The sequence below is a fragment of the Macrotis lagotis genome, chromosome X, assembly GCF_037893015.1.
Source record: "Macrotis lagotis isolate mMagLag1 chromosome X, bilby.v1.9.chrom.fasta, whole genome shotgun sequence".
NCBI lineage: Eukaryota > Metazoa > Chordata > Mammalia > Peramelemorphia > Peramelidae > Macrotis > Macrotis lagotis.
In genome coordinates this window covers 104,579,541-104,604,300 of record NC_133666.1, presented here as the reverse complement: position 1 = coordinate 104,604,300, position 24,760 = coordinate 104,579,541, and the positions used below count along the sequence as shown (strand labels likewise).

General features: G+C 34.3%; 1 protein-coding gene, 1 long non-coding RNA gene and 1 pseudogene across 3 annotated transcripts in view; all 3 read left to right on the top strand.

The window, feature by feature from the left end:
- Positions 1-24,760, top strand: part of LOC141500978 (serine palmitoyltransferase 1) — a 524,715-nt gene that overhangs the window by 429,667 nt on the left and 70,288 nt on the right. The window lies entirely within an intron of this gene.
- Positions 1-24,760, top strand: part of LOC141502554 (uncharacterized) — a 118,443-nt gene that overhangs the window by 64,887 nt on the left and 28,796 nt on the right. The window contains exons 3-4 of the long non-coding RNA XR_012472584.1: positions 22,785-22,915; positions 23,889-23,919. This is a non-coding gene — a long non-coding RNA (uncharacterized LOC141502554). The remainder of the gene's footprint in view (positions 1-22,784; positions 22,916-23,888; positions 23,920-24,760) is intronic.
- LOC141503233 (tumor protein p63-regulated gene 1-like protein pseudogene) lies at positions 21,078-21,505 on the top strand (annotated as a pseudogene).

The window sequence follows — 24,760 nt, the reverse complement described above, 5'->3', positions numbered from 1 at the left end:
TCATTTTCTGTAAGATTTTAGATTCCACATTGTTCTGCCTCCCCATCTCTCTCACCTTCCAATTACAGTGAGTAATATAATATAGGTTATACATATACAATCATGTTGAACACATTTCCATATTAGTCCTATTGTGAAAGCATAATCAGAACAAAATGGGGACAAAATCTTTGAGAAAGAAAAACACATATAAAACCAATTTTTAAAAAAGTGAAAATAGTATGCTTTGATCTGAATTCAACCTCCATAGTTCTTTCTCTAAATATAGATGGCATTTTCCATCACAATTTTTAGAATTGTCTTTGTTTATAGTACTGCTGACAACTGTCTGTCATAATTAATAGTAACATAATGTTACTCTTAATGTGTCAAATGTTCTCTCTGCTCACTTCACTCAGTATCAGTTCATGTAAGAAGTCTTTCCAGGTTTTTCTAAAATCCACCTGCTCATGATTTGTTACAGAATAATAATATTCCAACACATTCACATGCCACAGTTTGTTCAACCAGTCCCCAGCTGATAGGTATACCCTTTAATTTCTAATTCTTTGTCAGTACAAAAGAGCTACTATAAATATTTTTGTGAATGTCTATCTTTTTCCTTTTTTTATGATCTCTTTGGGATAAAGATCTAGTTGTGGTATTGCTGGATCAAAGAATATGCACAGGGGTGGCTAGGTGTTGTAGTGGATAAAGCACCGGCCTTGGAGTCAGGAGTACCTGGGTTCAAATCCGGTCTCAGACACTTAATAATTACCTAGATGTGGGGCCTTGGGCAAGCCACTTAACCCCATTTGCCTTGCAAAATCCTAAAAAAAAGAATATGCACAATTTTAAAGTCCTTTGGGTATAGGTCCAAATTACTCTCCAAAATAATTGAATGAGTTCATAACTCCTTCCATAGTGCATTAGTATCTCAGTTTTCCCACATCTTCTCCAACCTTAATTGTTTTCCTTTGTCATATTAGCCAATCTGAATCCTCAGAGCATTTGATTTTTCTAATTAATAGTGACTTAAAACATTTTTTCATAGGACTGTAGAACATATCTCTAGTGCCATTTTCATTTTCAAGATAGATCACAGGGCATCTTCTGATGTAACTAATTTTGTTGATAAACCTTTCCTTAAAGAAAACTGACACAGTTATATTTGCTTAATAGAAAAATCATAACCTAATTTCACAGATCTTTATCATTCACCTAATTATCCTGAGTATTATAAGAAATTAAAGGATTTGGACTAATACAGTAATATGTAGCTAGTAATAGATACCAAAACTAAACACTTGACCACTTAGATGTTTAGAATCTGAGAATTGTAGACCAAATAACTCAAATCTTCTACCTTCATCTTACTATAGTAATTCAGAAATGCTTCAATATTAGTCTATAAGATAAGGCTTTAATGTTGTTTTATACTAATCATTTGATATTATTATAAAATTTTGTCATAAAGAACAGGGAAATAAAGAGAAGTGTTTCCTTATTTTAATATTAATTCCAGGCAAAGATTATATAAATGGCCACTTGCATTGATCCAGGCTTAAATTTGACCAGGTGGAAGACTTTAAATTACATGTTAGAGAAACTGAGTCAGGGAATTTTACCTCAGCTCATGTTGACTGTCATTCTCTCAGTCTTTCTCATAATAACCCCTTGCATTTAAATATACATAGGGTTGCAGGCATCATAGATCATTGGCCCAACACCATTCCTTGATCATATCTCCAATCAGGCTGATAACAATATTAGTCTCTTAAGGTCCTTCAATAGCAAGTTCCCATAAGCAGAGCTTCCTAGATAATCACTATAATCTTGCATTACTAACAGCAAAATTTCATGAAAAAATCACAACTTATTTTGTCAATTTTGCACAAATTATTTTCCTTTATTATTCCTAATAACAAACAGAAAAAAACTTGAGATATTTAAATATAATAATTCTAAGAGTCATTTAGTTGGTTATTTTATGAAGTATCTATTATATGACATGTTCGGTTATTAACTGTGCTCAAATAGACAAAGACCGCAGTTGTCTGAACTTAGGTGATAAGCATTTTACATACATTTATACATATGCTCTAATTCCAGATTAAATAGTCAAAATCAGATTTCCTCAAGATAACTCATAAATTGGATGACTCAAGATAACTCATAAATTATTACTCTTCACTAATAGCATTTCTGCCCCGAAATCTTATTTCTTAGAATTTCTTTGTTCTTAACTTTAACTTTATTACTTAATAGGTTTCATAAATTATTCTTACCATTATCTATACTCATATCATTATGAAAGTATGAGAAATTTGAGGAATTGAATCTTATCTTAACCCCTGATATGATAGCAGATGCATATCAAATGTCAAGATCATTAGCTTTAGATCTGGGTTGTTCAGCTGCTTGTTTCTGCTTCACCAAAAATACCCAGTTAATGGCAGACCAAGGCCTCCATACACCTAAGGATGAGACTCCAAAAAGAATATTCGTGTTCCCAAATTCTTCATTAATCCCAATATGTTGGACATAATTGCTTATCAGCATCAAATTAGATTACAGATGACAATTTAGTAGGCCATTATAAATTACAGAAAAGACATTTACAAAAGTTTTCCCTAAACTTCAGCATTTTCCCTAAAAGTATTTCCTTTTCTTAACTTCTAAAATGACAGAAATTTCTTTCTTATTCAGCCTTAACATTAAGTATCATAACTAAATCCCAAAAGTTTTACAAAACAAAATAAAGTCTTAATTATCACTTTGGCCAAAAGGATTTTCTAAGAATGAGGAATTTAAGTTTTTTGCTAAGCTAGAAAGAATATATACAATAACAACTTTTGCCAGACCTGTAAAATTCACTAAATATATATATATATATATATATATATATATATATATATATATATATAAATTTTGTCTTTAAATATGTCATTAGAAATTGCCCTACAAAGATATTTCATTTAAAATCCAGAAACATAGCATTGGCTAATAGCTATAACCCTTCAAATTAACATATACAATTATATCCAAAAACTTAGAAGTTTATGGTTTCTTCAATTATAGTCCTTTTCAACTTTACTTTCAAAACCTTGAATTTCAAATTCTCCCCCTTCTACTTCACTTTCCCCTCATTGAGAAAACAAGTTACTTGATATGGGTTAAAAAATCTGTAGTCATGAATACCATTATCATAATTGTCATGTTGTAAAAGTAAAGATTACCCTCCCTCCCAAAAAAGAGAAATAAGAAAAATAGAATTTACAAAAGTATACTTTAATCTATATTCAGATATTATCAGTTCTATCTTTGTGATGGATTAGTATTTTTTATCATATGTCCTTCAGAGTTCTTTCACTGCTGATTATCCTGCAATATTGCTGTTATTTGTATATAGTATATCTGCTCATGTAAATTTTTTATTGAGAGTGCCCTGTTCATCTTTTCCCCACATCAGAACATTTCATATCAATCATTTACCACAACTTGATGGGTATCCTTTCAATCTCCAACTGCTTGCCACCACCAGAAAAAAAAACTGTTATAAATATACCTATACATATAGGTTCTTTTCTTCCTGTATTTTGTCTCTTCTGATGGCACCACTAGGCCAATGGGTAGGCTTGATCCCCTAATCTTTTCAGCTTAGTTCCAAATTGCTCTACAGAAGTGTTGCTCACTTCACAAGTCCTCCAACAGTGCATCAATGTTTGAATTTCCCTACATCCCCTCCAACATTTGTCATTTTCTCCTATCCTATTAGCTGATTCAGTAGGTGAAAGGTAGTATACCCTAGAATTGCTCTAACCCACGTGTCTTTTATCAATAGCATTAAGACTTTTTTTTTAAAAAATAGTTTAACTGGATTGCATTGATAAACTCATCTGAAAGTTATTCATATGTCTTGATAATTCATCAATTGGAGACTGGCTCTTATTTTTTTAAAAATTTGTCCCTATGATGGAGAAATAAGGTCTTTATCAGAGAAATTTGTTTCTATGTTTTCCCACAGTTATATTTCTCTATCCAATTCCTCCTATCCACTTATTCTATTTTCTCTCTCCTTTCACTTGTCCTTCCTCAAAAGTGTTTTACATCTGACTACCTCTTCCCATAATCTTATGTCCCTTCTGTCACCTACCCCTGGCCCCCTTTCTTGCATCACTTTCCTCTCCTAGTTTCCTCTAGGCTAAGATAGATTTCTATACCCAATTGAGTGTGTATGTTTTCACTTGCAATTCTTTAGAATATTACAGAACATAGTCAGCAATTTTAAAAGAAAATCATTTTCATATTCATAAATACAATCTGCATAATGAATTTACTAATAATTTAGTTTCAAAGATTCTTTAGACTGAGGTTAAGGGAAGACAATCAGCCTGCACTAGTGGGCTTTATAGTCAAGCCCCCAAAATGATTGTTTTATTGCTTTCTTACTACTGATTCATCGATATATTTCCTGTCTTAATTTAGCAGCTAAGTAAAGAAAGCCCAATTTGAAAATCAGTTAGCAATTTTAATCCAACACATATAGATTTTCTTTTGCAAGGCAAATGGGGTTAAGTGGCTTGCCCAAGGCCACACAGCTAGGTAATTATTAAGTGTCTGATACCGGATTTGAACCCAGGTACTCTTGACTGCAAGGCCGGTGCTTTATCCACTACGCCACCTAGCTGCCCCAATATATAGATTTTAAAAGAAATTTCCTTTGATTCAGTTGTTTACCAAATTTCACAATTTAAGGAGAGCATAATAAATACCATAAACACTATTATGCATTTAAAACTTAAAACAAATTTATTATCAAAACATAAGATCTTAATTTAGTTGAAAATACTTCCAGATTACTATATACTGAAAATTGTCTCAAGAATATTGGTATTGTATGCTATTTTCACTAATAAAAGTCATGTAATTGCATCTAATTAACATTCATATAGGATTTGTTTTATGTCAAGCATGTTACAGTTATATGATCCTCACTACAATCCAGAGAAATAGGTTTCCTTATCCCTTTATAAAACTGAAGTAGAACTTTCTTTGGGTCATATAACTAACAAAATTTCTTGATGCCAAATAATAAATGTAGATGTAATTTACCCTGAAAGGTGAATGAACACCATTGATGAAGTAATTATCTAATCTTACTCTTTGACTTGGACTGGTTAGATAAAGAAGTGGGAGAAAAAGAGCAAATTTATAAAAGTGAAAATAGTATACTTGGATCTGCATTCATATTCTGTACTTCTTCCTCTAGTTGTGAATGCCATTTCCTTCATTTGTCTTTAAGAATTGTCTTTGATTTTTATATTGACATAAGTCTTTCAGAGTTGATCATCACACAAAGTTACTATCAAAGTGTATAATGGTTCTTCTTATTTCACTCTGTATCACTTCACATAAGACTTTTCAAGTTTTTCTGAAATCCACCTGCTCATGATTTCTTATAGAGCAATAATATGCCACTGCATTCATATATCAGAACTTGTCCAATCATTCCTCAATTGATGGGCATTGATCAACTCAATTTCCAATTCTTTGTCATGACAAAAAAAGCTGCTATAAATATTCTTGGACACTAGTTTTTTTCACTTTTTTTCTGATGGGGGAATACAGACTTTGTGGTAGCATTGTTGGATCAAAGTGTATGCACAATTTTATTGTCTTTGGGGCACAGTTTAACATTGCTCTTAAGAATATTCAGAACTCTGGGTGGCAGCTAGGTGGCGCAGTGGATGGAGCACCGGCCCTGGAGTCAGGAGTACCTGGGTTCAAATACAGCCTCAGACACTTAATAATTACCTAGCTGTGTGGCCTTGGGGCAAGCCACTTAACCCCATTGCCTTACAAAAAGTAAAAAAAAAAAAAAAGAATATTCACAACTCGATCAGCAGACTAGTTGACCCCAGTTTAATTGCATTTGTTCCAATATTTATCATTTCCCTTTTCTCTCCTATTTGCCAATCTGATAGGTGTGAAGTGGTACTTCAGAGTTGTTTTAATTTGCATTTTTCTAATTACTAGTGACAGAGCATTTTTTCATATGACTATAGAGAGGTTTAATTTCTTTATCAAAAAATGTTCATATCCTTTGACCATTTATCAGTTGGGAATGACTTAACAGTCTTATCAATTTGACTAAATTCTCTATTTATTTGAGAAATTATGTCTTTATCAGAAAATTGTTCCCTAGCTTTCTACTTTCCTTCTAATCTAATCTTGCACTGGTTTTGATTGTGTAAATACTGTTCAGTTTTATGTAATCAAAATCGCCCCTTTTGATAATATTCTTTATCTCTTTGTTGGTCCCAAATTCTACTCTCTCTCTCTAGATCTGACAGGCAAATGATTCCTTGCTCTTTTTTTTTTAGGTTTTTTTTTTTTGGATAGGCAATGTGCTTAAGTGACTTGCCTAAGGCTACACAGCTAGGTAATTATTACGTGCCTGAGGCCAGAATTGAACTCAGATACTCCTGACTACAGGGCTGGTGCTCTATCCTCTATGCCACCTAGCCACCCTATGATTCCTTGCTCTTTTAATTGGCTTATGGTATCATGATTTATGCCTAAATCATGTACCTATATACTTTATCTTGGTATAGGTTATGAGATTGTTGGTCTATGCTTGCTTTCTGCCAAAGTATTTTCCAATTTTTCATAGTTTTAGTCAGATAATGAACAATTATCCCATAAATCTTTATGTTTATCAAACAGTAGATTACATAGTCATTTGCTGGTGGTTCTTTTATACCTAATCTATTTCCACTGATCCACTACTCCTTTTCTTGGTCCAGAACCAGACAGTTTTGATGACTGCTACTTTATAATATTTATTTAGATCTGATATGACTAGACCATCATCCTTTGTGGACTAATGCTATATTATAGCATAATTTTAGATCTGATTCATATCAGATTCATTCATTCATTCATATCTAGGGTGCTCTCCCTTGCATTTTTTTTAAAATACCAATTCACTTTATATATTAGACCTTTTGTTCCTTCAGCTGAATTTCGTTACTCTTTTTTCTAACTAAAACAATTTTTTGGTAGTTTGATTGATATGGCACTGAATAAGTACCTTCGGTATTTTATGTTGTCTTCAGTTACTTTAAATGGAATTTCTCTTTCCATTTTTTTCTGCTGGGTTTTGATGGTTGAATTAGACATTCTGATGATTAATGTAAGTTTATTTTATATTCTGCTACTTTATTAAAGTTGTGAATTGTTTGAAGTAGTTTTTTAGTGAATTCTCTAGGATTCTCTATGTATATCATCATATCATCCACAAAGAGTAAGAGGTTTGTTTCCTCATTGCCTATTCTAATTCATTCAATTTGGTTTTCTTTTCTTATATTTAAAACTAACCATTTTTAGTACAATATTGAATCATCCCAGATTTTTTGGGGGGTGCTTCTAGGTTTTCCATTACATATATGTAATGTATGCATACATATAACACATACTAATCAATTTGTTTTGGTTTGACTTGGTTCTTTTGTAAGCCATTGGGGTTAAGTGACTTGCCCAAGGTCACACAGAGGCAATTAAGTTGTCTGAGGCTGGATTTGAACTCAAGTCCTTCTGACTCCAGGCCTGGTACTTTATCCACTGTGCTACCTAGCTGCTACTACTACTGCTAATCATTCTAAGGAAAATCAGTTTATTGATATACTCTCTAGTGTTTCCAATAGGAATGGGTGCTGTAGTTTTTTTGAAAAGCCTTTTCAGTCTCTATTGAAATAATTATGTGATTTCTGTTAGATTTGTTCTTAATGGTTTTACAAATTTTGAACCAGTCCTCCATTCCTGATATAAATCTGACGTGATCATAGTGTTTTATTCTGTGAATAAATTGTTATAAACTCTTTGCCTATATTTAATTTAAAATTTTTGCTTTAGTATTCATTAGGTAAATTGGTCTTTAATTATCTTTTCTTTTTTGTCTCTCCCTGGTATAGGTAACAGCACCATATTTCTGTCATTAAAGGTATTTGGGTAGGACTCCACCTGTATTTCCAAATACTTTTTATATGATTGGAATTAATAGTTCTTTAAATGTTTGTTAAATTCATTTGTGAATCCATCTGTCCCTAAGATTTTAACTTAGGAAGTTCATTTATGGCATGTTCTACTTCTTTTTCAGAAATGAGGTTAAGTATTTTATTTTATTTTCTGCTAGTATAGGCAATTTATGTTTTTGTAAGTATTCATCTATTTCACTTACATTGTCAGATTTATTCGTTTATAATTGTACAAAATTTCTTTGATTGTGAATTTAGCCTTTGATATTCAATACTGGTAATTTGGTTTGCTTTCTTTTTTTTTGATCAAATTAACCAAAGGTTTATCAATTTTTTTGCATTTTTTTCATAAAACCTACTCTTGATTTTATATACTAATTCAATAGGTTTTTTTACTTTCAATTTTATTAATCTCTCCTTGAATTTTAAGGATTTCTAAATTGGTATTTAATTGGAGATTTTATTTTTTTTTGTTTTTTTTAGCTTTTTAAAGTTTCATGTCCAATTAATTTATCTCTTCTTTCTCTATTTTATTCATATGTTTATTTAGAGATATAAAATTTTCCCTAAGAACTTCTTTGGCTGTATCTCATAAATGGTATACTATCTCATCAGTGTCATCCTCGTGAATGAAATTCTTGATTGTTTCTGTAATTTTTTTTGTTTGACCCACTCACATTTTTAGGATGAAGTTATTTGGTTTCCAATGAATTTTTAGTCTATTTTTCCATGGCCCTTTGATATGTATAATTTATAAAACATCATGATCTGAAAAGGATACATTTAATATTTCTACCCTTCTACTTTTGATTGTCAATTTTGTTTGCCCTATTTAATACATGGTCAATTTTTGTGCAGTTGATATATACTACTGTACAATGTATTCCTTTCTATCCCCTTTCATTTTTTTCTAGGGTCCTATCATATCTAACTTTCTGTTAACTTCTTTAACTTCCTTCTTGTTTATTTTGTGGTTAAATTTATCTCATTCCTGAGAGGGGAAGATTAAGGTCCCCTACAAGTATAATATTTCTTTCTACATCTTCCTGTAACTCACTTAACTAAGAATTTGGATGCTATATCACTTGGTGTATATATATATATATATATATATATATATATATATATATATATATATATATATATATATATATATATATATATATATATATAGCATAGATATTACTTTATTGTCTATGCTGCCTTTTAGCAAGATGTAGTCACCTTCCTTATCCCATTTAATTAGTCCTATTTTTGCTTTTCCCTTTTTCTGAGATCAGGATTGCCACCAATGTTCCTTTCTTTTTTACTGCATAGTATATTCTGTTCCAGTTTTTTACTCTTACTCTGTTTTTATCTCTCTGCTTCATATGTGTTTCTTGTAGGAAATATTGCAGGATTCATTTTTTTAATCTGCTATCTGCTTCCATTTTCTTAGGAGTGGGGTTCATCCCATTCACATTCACCATTATGATTACAAATTCTGTATTTCCCTTCAGCCCAACTTCCCCATTGATGCATTTATCTCTCTTTTCACCATATATACCTCACCAACAGTATTTTATTTTTGATCACCTTCCTCAGTTTCTCCTCCTTTCTGTCAATTCTCTCTTTTTCTTTCTCCTTTTCCCTCCTAAGTTTGCCCTTCCTTATGTCACCCTTTCTTCCCCTTTCTTCCTCCCCCCCCCTTGTCCCTGTAGATTAAGGAGAATTTCTAAACCCAATTAGGACTGTATGTTATTTCTTCTTTAACCCAAATATATTGAGAGTAAGATTCAATCAGTGCTCATCCCCTCCCTTCTTTTCCTCTACTCTAACAGATTATTTATGCATTTTCTGTAATTTACCCTGTTCTTCTCCCTGTACAATCCTTTTGTTCATTTAATTGGTTTTTTTGTGAAGTTGTTTTTGCAAGGCAATGGGGTTAAGTGGCTTATCCAAGGCCACAGAGCTAGGTAATTATTAAGTGTCTGAGGCTGGATTTGAACTCAGGTACTCCTGACTCCAGGGCCAGTTCTCTATCCACTGTGCCACCTAGCAGCCCCTCTTAATTGCTTTTTAATATCATCACATAATCAGTTAATTCCCACAACCTCTAATAGAATTTGAACTGTACAAATAGAAATATAGTTCTCAAGCTACAATAAACAGTTTAGTCTTATTAACTAGCATTTTTATTTCCCTTTATCTTTTTTTATGCATCTCCTGAATCTTGTAATGCAAAACAAATTTTCTGTTCAGCTCCAGGCTCTTATATAGGAAGCGTTGAAAGTCCCCTATTTCATTTGAACATCCATATTTTTCCCCTGAAAGAGTATGCTGAATTTTGCAGAGTAATTGATCTTTGGTTATAATCCAAGATCCTTTGTCCTACATAATATCATGTTCCAGGCCCTCTAATCCTTTATTTTTGAGACTGCTAAATCCTGTGTAATGCTGATAATGACTCCTATGGATTTGAATTGTTTCTTTCTGTTTGCTTGTAGTATTTTCTCTTTTTTTACTGATAATTCTGGAATTTGAGTGCAGTATTTGCTTTTGATCTCTCTTAGGGCAGTTTTCCTTTATAATTTTCTGAAATTGTCCAGGCTCTATTTTTGATCATGCCTTACAGACAGTCTGATTAGTCTTAAACTCTCTCTTGGATCAGGTTAGTTGTTTTTTTTCCTATGGTGTAATTTGCATTTTCTTCTATTATTCCAGTCTTTTGATTTTTCTCTGATAGAATTTTAATGTCTTAATAAAGTCATTACATTCCATTTGTTCAATTCCAGTTTTTAAGGCTTTACTTTCTTCATTTACATTTTGAATCACTTTTTCCATTTGGCAAATTCTACTTTTGAATGTACTGTTTTCTTCAGTCATTTTTGCTGCTTCCTTTTCCAATTTTTCACAATTCTCCTGCTTTGCTCTCATTTCTATCCCCAATTTTTCTTCTACCGCTCTTAGTTAGTTTTTAAAATACTTTTTGAGTTCTTTTAAGAATTTTTTTTGAGGGGCAGCTAGGTGGCACCTGAGCTCAAATCCAACCTTAGACACTTAATAATTCCCTAGCTGTGTGTCCTTGGGCAAGTCACTTAGCCCCATTTCCTTGTACAAAACAACAACAACAAAAAAGATAAAGTAAGAATATTTTTGAATTTGAGATCAGTTCTTAATCCTTTTTGAAGCTTCTCATGAAGATATCTTGTCACTACTTTCTTCTGAGATCGCATTGCGATCTTCCTTGTTGTCATAGTAGTTTGCTCTGGTTAAGACTCTCTTTTTTATGAATTGATCAACTTTTTAAAGAAATTTTTATTGTTTTTGAATTTTACAATTTTTCCCCCAATCTCACTTCCCTCCTCTGACCTCCCACAGAGGAAGTCTGATACTCTTTACACTGTTTCCATGCTATATATTGATCAAAATCGAATGCATCATATACTTAAGAGGAAAAAAAATAAAATATGAGATAGCGAAATTACATAATAAAATACCTTTTTTTTAAAAAAAATAAAAGGTAATAATCTTCGGTTTTTGTTCCACAAATTCCCTCTTTGGTTATAAATGGTATTTTCCATTGCAGATACCCCAAGATTGTTCCTGATTGTTGCACTGATGAAATGAGCAAGTCCATCAGTGTTATCATCACTCCTATGTTGTTGTTATGGTATACAATGTTCTACTGGCTCTGCTTATCTCACTCAGCATCTGTTCATGCAAATCCTTTCAGGCTTCTCTGAATTCCCATGCCTCCTGGTTGCTAATAGAACAATAGTGTTCCATAACATATATATTCCACAATTTGTTTAGTCATTCCCTAATTGATGGACATTCACTCTATTTCCAATTCTTTGCCAACACAAGCAGGGCTTCTATAAATATTTTTGTACAAGTGAAGTTTTTAACCCTTTTTTCATGATGGCTTCATGGCACAGACCCTGTAGTGATATTGCTAGATCAAAGGGTATGTATTTCTTTATTGCCCTTCGGGCATAATTCCCGATTGCTCTCCAGAAATGTTCACAGTCCCACCAGCAATGCATTAGTGTCCTGGATTTCTTATATCCCTTCTAACATGGATCATTATCGTTTCTGGTCATATTAAGTCTGAGAGAGAGAGGTGGTACCTCAGAGAAGCTTTAATTTGCATTTCTCTAATAATGAATGATTTAGAACAATTTTCATATGACTATGCATAGCTTTGATCTCCTCATCTGTAAATTTCATCTGCATATCCTTTGAGCATTTGTCAATTAGGGAATGGCTTGTGATTTTTGTTTTTTTTATAAATTTGACCCAGTTCTCTAGGTATTTTAGATATGAGTCCTTTTTCAGAAATACTAGCTGTAAAAATTATTTCCTAACTTAGTACATTTCTTTTGATCTTAGTTACAATACTTTTGTTTGTGCAGAAGCTTTTGAATTTAATGTAATCAAAATTATCTAATTTGTTTTTAATGATGGTCTCCATCTCTTCTTTGGTTGTAAACTGCTTCCTTTTCTATAGATCTGACAAGTAAACTAATCTTTGATCTCATAGTTCACTTACAATGTTGTTTTTTTATGTCTAAGTCCTGTACACATTTTGATCTTATCTTGGTATAAGGCATGAGATGTTGGTCTAATCCAAGTTTCTGCCACCAAATTCCAATTTTCCCAACAGATTTTATTGAAGAGAGTGAAGCTGGACTCTTTGGGTTTATTGAACACCAGATTACAACAATCATTTCCTGCTATGTCTTTTGCACCTAATCTATTCCACTGAGGCACCACTCTGTTTCTTAGCCAATACCAGTCAGTTCTGATGACTAATGCTTTATATAATTTTAGATCTGATAGTGTTAAGCCACCTTCTTTTGTACTCTTTTTCATTAATTCCCTGGAAATTCTTGACTTTTTATTTCTCCAAATGAATTTACTTACAATTTTTTCTAACTCATTAAAGTTATTTTTGGGAATTTTGATTGGTAGGGCATTTGCCCAGTTATTTAAATCTGATTTTGTTTGTGTGAGAAATGTTTTGTAAAATTATTTTCGAAAGGTTTCTGAGTCTGCCTTGGCAGGTAGACTCCCTAAGATTTTATATTGTCTGAATTTAAATTTGAATGGGATTTTTCTTTGTAGCTTTTGCTGCTGTATCTTGCTAGTAATATATAGAAATGATACAGATTTATGAGGGTTTATTTTATATCCTGCAACTTTGATAAAGTTGGTAATTGTTTCTAGTCATTTTTCAGATGATTTCTAGGATTCTCTAGGTATACCATCATGTCATCTGCAAAGAGTGAGAGTTTTGTTTCTTCTTTCCCAGTTCTTATTACTTCAATCTTTTTTTCTCCTCTTATTGCTAAAGCTAGCATTTCTAATGCAATATTGGGTAGTAGTGGTGATAATGGGCTGCCTTGTTTCACCCTTGATCTTATTGGGAATGCTTCTAGCTTATCCTCATTGCAAATAATGCTTGTTGATAGCTTCAAATAGATATTACTTATCATTCTAAGGAACAATCCATTCATTCCTACTCTCTCTCTCTCTCTCTGTAACTCTCTCTCTTTCTCTCTCTCTCTCTTGTTTTTTTTTTTTGTTCTAGTGCTTTTATTAGGAATGGGTGCTACATTTTGTCAAAAATTTCAGTATATAATCATATGATTTCTGATAGGTTTGTTATTGGTATAGTTAATTAACCTAACAATTTTCCTAATAAACTAACAGTTTTCCTAATATTGAACCAACTCTGCATTCCTGGGATAAATCCTGCTTGGTCATAATGTATGATCATAGTGATAACATGCTGTAGTCAATTTGCTAAAATTTTATTTAAGATTTTGCATGTATATTCATGAGGGAGATAAGTCTATAATTTTCTTTCTCTCTTTTGACTCTTCCTACTTTAAGTATTGAGACCATATAGGTGTCATAAAAAGAGTTAGGCAATTATTTTGCCAAAGAGATTATATAGAATTGGAAGCAATTGTGCCTTAAATGTTTGATAGAATTCACTTGTGAATCCATCTGGCCCTGAAGATTTTTTCTTAGGGAGTTCAGTAATGGCTTCCTGATTCATAAGTTGTCTCTCTCAGATCTACTCTCAAGGTCAGTGGCTTTGCTGATGAATTATTTTACATTTACTCCTATTTTTTTTGATTTTTTGCTTTTGTTTAACAGTTTCTTGTTCTTTCATGAAGTCATTAGTTTCCACAGATTCCATTCTTATTTTAAGAAAACAATTTTTCTTCACTTACCTTTTGCATTTCCTTTTCCAGTTGATCAATTCTATTTTTGAAGGAGTTTTCCATTTTTCTAATTGATGTTTTGAGATAATTATTTCCTTTTGTTATTTGTCTAATTGTATTTTTCCAAGGATTTCTTTTCTTGTTGTGAGATGTTAAGTTTATTTTATTTTTTCAAGGCAAAGGGGGTTAAGTGGCTTGTCCAAGGCCACACAGCTAGGTAATTATTAAGTGTCTGAGACAGGATTTGAATCCAGGTACTCCTGACTACAGGTTGGTGCTTTATACACTGCACCACCTAGCCGCCTGCAAGAAATATTAATTTTCTCTTGCAAGGTATTAATTTTCTTTTCTCAATTTTTCGTATTGAGTTATCAATTCTTTCCTGATTTCTTCTAGGAAGTCTTTCTGGGCTGGAGATCAATTCATATTCTCCTCAGAAGTTCTAAATCTCTCTGTGTTAGGATCTTTGTTCTCAAAGTAGTTTTTAATGGGACCCCCTACTGCTGGCCTTTCTTCATTTTCGTAAGATCTTGTCTTGGGAGAGGCTGGTTCACAGAACATTGGTATTGAAAATTCCTGAGGCTTTACTCACAAGTTTTAGTAATGCCACATGGGCCAGCCAGTAGAGGGTGATGGTTACTTTCTCTGGAGCATCTATGACTTTCATTTGAAGCCTTCTTCCTAGGCCTGGAGGGGTGGGGGGTTGCAACTGGATACTGTTATCCTTGAACAATGTGGCCTGCACCCTGGGGCAAGCTAGTTAATCACCCTATTCAGCTGAGGGAGCTGTGGTGCCTAAACCTGAGTCTGGGGGGGGTAGGGGTGCTGGGAGGGTTGTTTCTATGTTTCTTCTGGGAAGAAGGCTCTACTGAAAGTATGGAGCTCACAGCCCCAAGCCTAGCAAATTGATGTTCAGCTGTACTCTGAAACTTTCTGTGTAGGACCTCCACTCCCACAGCCAAAGCCTCAGTGGCCTAGGTCGGTCTTTCTGCTTCACCCTGCTGCCCCTCCACTGACTCTCTGCTCTCTCTCCCCCAGCTAGCCCATGCTACCCTGAGACTGAACTTGTTGGGAAATGCTTTTCTCCTAGCTTCTTTTCCTGGGTTTTGTCGATTGAATTTCTTTAAAGAGGTTTCTTTCATATTATTTCTGAAGAAAAGCCAGAAGACCTTAGCACAGTGTTAGACTTCTCTCTGCCCTCTTCACTGGGCAGTTAGGACTCTTTTTGAGCTTTTTCCTCATTTTAAAACTTGAGTTTTCCTCTTGGGGATCAAGGAGTCAGAGTTTCCGTTTGCTTGTGCTGGACACCAGGTGTCTAGTGGTGACTTGCTCCCTGAGTTAGCTTAACCTAGCTGTTGCCCTGGAATTCTGGAATTTGCAGCATGCCTTTTGCTCTGGGGTTGGGACTCACATTGCTGGTTTGACATATGCTGTATTTTTTTGCCAGGATGCAAAAGTTTTTGTCATAATCTCTGTTGTAGCTACGAACCTCCTGCTGCCTTCCTCATTCCCTGACAGTGCTGGACTGTCTTCCCCTTTTACCCAACAGAGACAGACGTTTCCTGAAGTTCAAGATATCTTGAATTGAAAAAGTGTTCAGGGTTTGTCTGTTGGATTCATTTAGAATTGTTTTAGAGATTTCTATTACCTTTCTTTTCTTTAATTATAGTTATTTATTTATTTTTCCAGCTACATGCTGAAAGTAAGGGTTTTTTTTAGGTTTTTGCAGGGCAAATTGGGTTGAGTGCCTTCCCCAAGGCCACACAGCTAGGTAATTATTAAGTGTCTGAGGTCGGATTTGAACTCAGGTACTCCTGACTCCAGGGTAAGTGCTCTATCCACTGTGCCACCTACCCAGCCCTAATAGTAGTTTTCAACAGTAATTTCTTTTGCTAGATTTTGATCTTTACATTTTTCTCTCTCCATCTCTTCCCTCTCCTTCCCCTGACAGAAAGCAATCTAATATAGGCTATACATCTATAGTCATGCTAAACTGAGATCCATATTAATTATGTTGTAAAAGAAGAATCAAATTGAAACAGAAAAAAATAGAGGGGGGAAAAAAGCATAATGCCAAATCAGTTTTTTAAAATTTGAAGATAGTAAGCTTTGGCCTGTATTTAAAATCCTTCTCTGGATGTGGATGTATTTTCTATCACTAGGCTTTTAGAATTGTCTTAGATAATTGTACTACTGAAATGGATAAAGCCCATCATAGTTGATCATCACCTAATGTTGTTGTTATTGTATATAATATTCTGGTTCTGCTACCTTCACTCAGCATCATTCATGCAAGTCTTTCCAGGCTATTCTGAAGTCACATCCCTCATTATATCTTATAGAACAATAGTGATCCATCACCTTTATGGTATTTATTGACTTTCAAATCAAACTACAAAATACTCATCTGCAATCTTCCTACTTAAAACAAAGTCAAACTTTCTTGCCTCTCTCAACATGATTAAACTATCTGAAACTTGTACAAGGGCACCCAGAGTAACTCTCCAGGGATATGAGGGGCTTAGAGTACATGGTACTTCTGCTACCCAGCTGATGCATGGAGGGTATTTCCTACATTTGTCCCCAAATCTTATCTGCCCTCCATATTATTGCTTAAGCCTTTTTTTCACTTTCCTAATCTTTCAAACTCATACCCGATTTTCTTTTATATTTTAACTGTATTTTAGACTGTACATACTGTTGTTACAGACATTGGTCTTACTAGAACTCTACTTTCTCACGTTTTCTTCATTAATCTGCATTGCAAAAAATTCAGATATTCTCTAGCAGATCAAAGAGCTCCAAATCTCTTATTAGCCCCCCAAAAGAAACAAACTATTTCTAGTCCCAATACAGGAAAAAATTTTGTGGGAGAAAACCTTTTTTAAAAACTTCATTTAGATGATTTTAGCAATTATACAAACTTTTAGGAGACATGTATTGAAATAGAAGAGTGGGGTTCTGGCTATTCAGAAACCCTGTCAGCAGATTACAAAATTCCTGACTGACTAATTAAAACAGTTTCCCAAATTAAAAAAAAAATCATCACTTTACTTCTTGTCTTTACTATAGACCATCTGGGCAGGGTGGTGTCCCATTTGGGAAAGAAAGACTGACAGAGAGCAATGGCAGTGGCTGGGGAGGGGAGCTATGGCAAAGTAACAGGAGAAAAGAAAAAGAAAACCAAGAACTTCTACAAACCACAGATTGTAAACTAGACATCTATAATTTTAGTTCCTTTTTTTTGAAGATCAATCCCAATAAAGACTGGGGAATAATAATAAAGACTTATTTAGGATCATTTTTTATTCCTGCCAGTGCTGGTAATATTGAATTAGACCCATCTCAATTTTTATTTTTTTTTTTAGGGAACCATTCAAAGAATATCTTAGAGAAATGTGGACATGACCAAAACAGTCATTGGTTAGAAGTTAGATCAAGGAATTGGGAGTAGGGGATAACAAACATAAAGTGCCTTTTCAAAGCTATGGTTACAAGTAAAAATAACTGGTGGACACTGATCATAGCTTGACAAAGAGAGTTTCTGGTACCCTAAATCTCTAGTCTAATATAATCATAGCACATGAGTGTTGAGGGGTAGTGAGTTCAGCTTTTAAAATAATAATTTGATTAAATATGCATCAACTTTCAGAGTTTGTGCTAATAAGGGACAAATATTAACCTCCAGAGTTTGACTTCAAAAGTAATTAACATATGCATTTATTAATTTTTCCTCTAAGTTTGCTGATTATGTAGGTTTACATGGATCATCTGGCTAGACAACCAATCCCCTAAAATGGACTATCGGAAAAGATTTTTATATCATTTCTCTGTTAAAAGTGGGATCCAATAAGCTACTTCTAACTTGTCCATCAAAGGAAGGGAGCTGACTTCAATTTAGGATAGGGTTGAACACTATAGGAGATATTTCCAGTTACCAGGAGAACTGTGACTATCAGTTATGCTAAGACATTTGAAATTGTGAATCCTTCCTCTTCAGGATGTCAGCATGCCTTTGATACAATGGGATTAGTTATTAGTGGTTACATTATCAATCAAGATTCTGGTTGCTTTTATTACTGCCCATTCTCTCTCCCCCAACCTCCAATAATCTCTATATTTTCTCAGTGACTTCAGTACCTGACTCATATTCTCTGTCCACCTCACTTACTGTCCTCATTTATAGGACCTTTCAACATACATTTTATTATTCCCATAAAAATAATAATTCCTTAAGTTTCTCATTTCAGCTACAGAGATAGTTCCATGGCACCTAAAAGCTGAGAAATTTACCTCACGATTCACAGAAAAAATTGAGGCCATCAACAAGACTTTATTTTCCTTTCTTCCTCACTCTACTTAGATGTCTTTCTCTTTTATTTCCTCCTGTAAAGCTTCTCACATGTGTTTTCCTTGCCAAAGCACACTTTATATATGAACACTGTATCTAATTTCATCCTTTCATCTCCTTCATATTCCACTTTTTCATAAATACCCTCAGACATCTTCAGTGTCTCCAAAAGAGAAGAGATAAAGATGAAAGTGCTAATTCTGGTTTATATGAATTGTGTGACTTGTCAATATGGACTCTCTTAAAAAAAATTATAATTGTTTTTCTGCCCAAATGACTGCCTGAAAAGAAAGCAAACAACTCATATAATATTCTAGTAAATTCTTGAAGCTTCTCAAATTCCAATAGTCATTTAATGATAAACTGCATGTAATTTCTTCCTCCTGAGAGTGGTATCCCATGGACAATAAAAGGGGTTCCCTCAACCAATTGAGCATCAGTATGATCAGAGACATGACATGTGTAGCCAATAAGGCAACTAGAGTAGAGTGCTCCATTGAGAAGGCTCTATACAAGTCATGAAGCCCTAGTTTGGGGACTTTGAAAGCTCTGGGGAGTAGCAGCTAGAAGAAAGTAAGAAAATCTTACATTGCAAAGTTGGGTTAAGGGATGTGGGGTTGAGACTAGAGATGATCTGAAGGTAACAAAAAAGGATGACAAAGTGGAATAAAAGCCTTTTGAAACATTCCAATGCTTAGAAGGGAACAGATGGAAGTTAAGAAGCATAAACAATACAATTTTGAAAGTAACAAGTAGATTTTATTAATAATATTAAAATTTATAAAATTTAATTTATAGTTTAAAAACATGTATATTTTGAGTGAAACATAACCTTGAGAAGGTTTGCAATAAATGTCATTGTGAAGAACAAGGAGAAGGAAAAATAATAAGGGTAAGGGGTGGCTAGGTGGCGTATTGGACAAAGCACCCAGCTTGGAGTCAGGAGTACCTGGGTTCAAATCCGGTCTCAGACACTTAATAATAACCCAACTGTGCAGCCTTGGGCAAGCCACCTAACCCTACTGCCTTGCATAATCCTAAAATAATAATAATAATAATAATAATGATAAAGGTTCCTATTTAAGTCAATTTTTCCATTTTCCAGCTGAGGGTACCCACAAAGTACTAATGAACCTAAGAATATATTGAGTATTTTTAATGGGAGAAAAAGTCTTTAATTCAATATTGAATGCCTATTTCTGTTTTAGTTATATGTTTTGGTCTTTGTCTGGAATCTGAAGAATTTCTAAAGGCAACCAGAATAGTATCCACAGAAGTTCTTTAAAAATTCTGGTAATGTTTAGCCTCAAGAGTTGACAAGACAGTAGAAATAGGGGAAAAGTATTGCATTTGCTCCATTTTACTCAGCCAGTCAATAAACATTTTTAAGTGCCCCCTATATTCTATCTAGGCACTGTGCTAAGTGCTGAGAATACTAGAAACAAAAGACAATTCCTGGCCTCAAAAAAACCAATATTTTAATAGGGTAGACAACACAAAGCATATCAGATACATAAGAGTACAAATGAAAGATAATTTGAGAGAGAATCTATTAATAGAGTTGGCAGCATTTGGAGGGGAGAGGAATCTTTCCCGCAGAATTGTGGGGGTGTAGGGGAGAGTCTTGGAGGAAGCCAGGAAGATAGATTAAGAAAATTCCAGCATTTCATGCTGAAAGGCAAAAGCAACATTTAGTGGCAGTTGCAAAAAAAGTATATTGATCTTAATGCCAGAGAAACCTTCTTAACAGTTACAAGTATACTCAAAAGGAGTGGGCAGTTGCCTCAGGTGCTTTCAAGCAGAAATGACTGTCTGTAACCTATATTGGAGTCAACTTCTCTTTCAGCAATGGTTTGTTGATTAGCTGGCCATGAAGATCCATATCAACTCTGAAATTCTGTGATTCAATTACAAAGTCAGCAACTTTAGTTCCTTTACAATTATTTAGTTCATTAAATGACATTTTTTCCTAGGGTTCTAAAGTATCCATAAAAAAAATCAGCTACGATTAAGCATTATTCAAATAAAGTACTCTGAAATTATCTTGATAGTGTTGATGTTTTACCTGGTTAAGATTAGAAATACCAGTTAAATTGCTGAGAACACTAAGGGAAAACTCATCTCTTTCTTTAGAATACTTCATCAGACTTGTTTTATTTTTTATTATACCCTTATTGAAGTTTGATTTTTTCAATCTTTATAATTTATAGGGTACTTTTTGAATTTTTTGGAACCAGTAAACAATATCACCATAGTTCAGGGCCAGACAGCAATTCTCTACTGCAAAGTGGCAGGAAATCCATCTCCAAACGTCAGATGGCTAAAGAATGATGCACCTGTGGTTCAAGAACCACGTAGAATCATCATCAGGAAAACAGAGTATGGTTCTCGTTTAAGAATACAAGATCTGGGTCTCGGCCTGCCCCGGCCCGGCCGGCTGCCCCCGTGGCTCGGGCGATCCCGGCCGCGGCGAGGACGGTGCAGGCGGCCATGCTGCAGCTGCGGGATTCGGTGGACTCGGCGGGCACGAGCCCCACGACGCTGGTGCCGACCCACGGGGGCGTGAACGTGGGCGTGCCGGCGCCCACGGCGGGGGTCGGGGCCGGCGGCCGGACCCCGATGCGCCAGACGCTGTGGCCGCTCAAGGTGCACGAGCCCACGCGCCGCCCGCGTCGAGGAGTACTTCGTGTTCCTGGCACCATCGAACAGGCTGTGGAGGAGATCCGTTTAGTTGTCCTCCCCACGGAGGATGGAGAGGTGCAGGCGTGTGGCTGCTACCTGAGGCTGACCATTGGAATCATGAAAAGGAGCGGCAGCTTCTCATCACAGAGCAGGCCCTGCTGATCTGTAAATACGACTTCATCAATCTCCAGTGCCAGCATCGAGACCTACGAGGGGCTCATGTCCTTCATCAATAATGAGGCCAAGCTAGGCTACTCTATGTCAAGAGGCAAAATCGGCTTCTCAACTGCATTACACAATCTACTTGCTGTAAAAGTTCTCATTTGGTTGTTATGACTGCAAAAGAGATAGGTAGATGGAGGACCCAGGGTATGCTTATAGGTAAAAGGATATGTAATGGTGATTCACCTCTAGGGTTTCCAATAATAAAAAAGGAGTCGCAGTCTTCAGATAATGGACACTTGACAACAATACAAGCTATACACAAAGGGCGAATTGAATCCAGGGGTCAGTTGTATTCGCTGGTATTTTGTTTTCTACTTCTAGTGCTTTGTTCTTGAGTGTGTGGATCGTGTTTCTTTTAACGTTTCCCAACACAGCCACTCTAGCATGTTCATAACAAGGCCAGAGTGACTCCACATAGAATATAAAGTCATGGCAATCCTGTACAAGGAGAGCTACCTGATGTTTAGTGCCTGTAGCCACAAAAGTTTACACTTAGTGGCAATTTTAATATTTTTTAAATGAATAAACTTCATCTTTTTTTCCTTTTTAAGAAGCTAAATGCAAAAGAAGCCAACAGACTGGTCCACCTTAAGCTGGACTTTGTTTGCCTTTGTTAGCTACTGTTATGGGAGACAGTAGTTGTTTTGTAAATATAAGTTTGGTCTGAAGTCGTACTTTTCCCTAGAATGAATCTAAATTTTATCTATATTTATGCTACCTAATATAGGCCCAAAGATTTATTGGGGTGGAATCACTTGAAGACAATTTAACTGATTTTATTAGACAGTCACATTGATAATGCTTTGCACATCATTTTATTAACTTATGTGATAAGTTTTTTATTGCCACATGAGTATTTAAAAGGGAAGTGGTTTGCTTTGCTCTTCGAGTAACCGCACTTTTTAAAGGCCTCCTGTTAGCCTAGCACAAAGCAACTTTTATCTAATATGGTTATTCATGTGTATAGTTGATCAGAACACTGCATTCACTTTATCCAAGCTTTTGTGTCTCACTGTGAATAATATAGTTGGAAGATGATAGCCCTTTTAAAAATATACATATCACATAATTGCTAGACTTAGAAGATTAAGGATCCAGTCTGCCACAGAATACAACTTGTTCACAGGCTTTCTATGCTGTCTAACCAGCCTCTCAGTGTGTATGTATGTGTTTGAATACTTTGTTTTTAACTCAGATTGAACAGTTAGCTTGTCAGAAGATTGGCATGTGTGTATTTGGAATGCAATACACTGCACCTGTGTGTCTCACTTTCTGTTTCTAATCTTGTAGTAAAGACAACTCCAACTTTAAAAAAAAATAATACAAGGTCTGGATACCAGAGATACTGGGTACTACCAGTGTGTGGCGACCAATGGAATGAAGACAATCACTGCAACTGGAGTCCTTTTTTGTGAGACTTGGTGAGTTATTATATTGAAAATATGTTATGTTTTAAACTACCTTCTCTTAAAAATGTACTGTATTTAACTGAAATATTAATTTGCTGTTTAAAAGTACTCACACACAACTCAATAATAAAAGCAAGCTAATAAAGTAATACCTTGCTGACTCAAGAGTTCTTATTTTGAACTGATATGTAGCCATAAATAATGAAAGAAATGACAATATAGTTTAGGGGGGAAAACCATTGTATCATATGTAACAAAGATAACGTTTCATTTTCTATTTTTTTATGCTGACTGCATCCTATTCAGTGAGGTTATATGAACACTTTATTGGTAGTATTTTGACTTTGTATTCAAACCAATATTTGCTTCTGTTATTATTATTATCATCATCATATTTTATATTTGTGACGTGGCAAGTATTATGAGCTTCAGAATACTTAAGTCATTCAAAGTAAAATTCAATTTGTATGTATTTGAAAGGAACAGGAAGCATCAGGGGGAGAAAGAGAAGAGAAAGAAAGAAAAAGGAAGAAAGAAAGAAGGAAGAAAATCATAGTTTAATTTATTAGAACTTAGAGAATCAATGCATCAAGCAATCTTTTATCATTTGAAAAATGTATATTTACATAACAAAAACTTCTCTAAAATTAAGTTCTAGCAGGTTTCATTCACAGCAGAGCTGGTATAGGATAATTAATAGACAGCTTTCTAGTCAGTTCAGTTTTCACATTTGATATTTGCTAAACATTGATGGTTAATTAACCTCTCAATGTTCTAGGAAATTACCTTAGACCATTCGCTATGTATTTGTAAAGGGAGTTTCTTTATCTACTTTTTTAAAAAATGCACATTTTTCAGTATAGCTTATGTATAAGAAGTAATGAGTCCAAAACCTTGACTTGAGACAAATTCTCTGTAAAATAAATCACAAATTCTAGATATTGTTTCTGAATTTTAATATTATTAGTCATAGATTTCTCTTTAGGTCCAACACACAGCCCAAATCATAATTTTCAGTAAGCATTTTTTCCTCTACAAATCATTTTCTATGAACTTTTACTACAGTAGAATTGACCATAAATTCAAAAAAACACTTCTTATAGTTCCTATTTTTGGCCAAAAATATTTAAGTTGCTTGTCATTTCTTGGAATGAAAAGAATGTGTTCTGAAAAGGACAGGATGATGGTTACTTTTTGGTAAAAAATCTTTTTTGGGAAGCTTAAATTTCATGTCTTCAAAATGACATAAAACCATGATGTTATGATGCTATAATATAATATAATAAACATAGTATAATATAATACTGTAATGTGATGGTGCAATATAACATAACATAATAAAATATGATGGAGTTGAGGTAACATTGGAAATAATGAATGTCTAAACTGCATTGCTTAGGTCACTTCACTAATATTTCCAGAAATTACAAAGAAAGTAATAATTACAGAAAATCAGCTTAAAGAAAAATATCTTCTGAGGTTGAAATGGGTTGACATGTGACAAAGAAACCATGCCATGATGATTTCTTAGAGATTTTATCATTAGTTCACTGACCAAGTTGTTAGTAACCACAATGAGATATCTATCTTCTTGCCAGATTTTAGTGTCTTATGTAAATGTTGTCTTAAATAATATTTCTATGATAAAATAGATCTATATTCATCCTAAAGTACATATTTCTCTATTGTAACATTTTTGAGTTCTTAGGGAAGCGTTCTCTGGTTCTGTGCAAAGGGGAATATCTGTTGACATCCATCAGGTCAACTTATAGTACACACAATTTTGAATCTTGAGCACACAAAATGATATGATGGAAATAAAAATATATTTGGCAATCTATTCTCAGTTTTGCCACC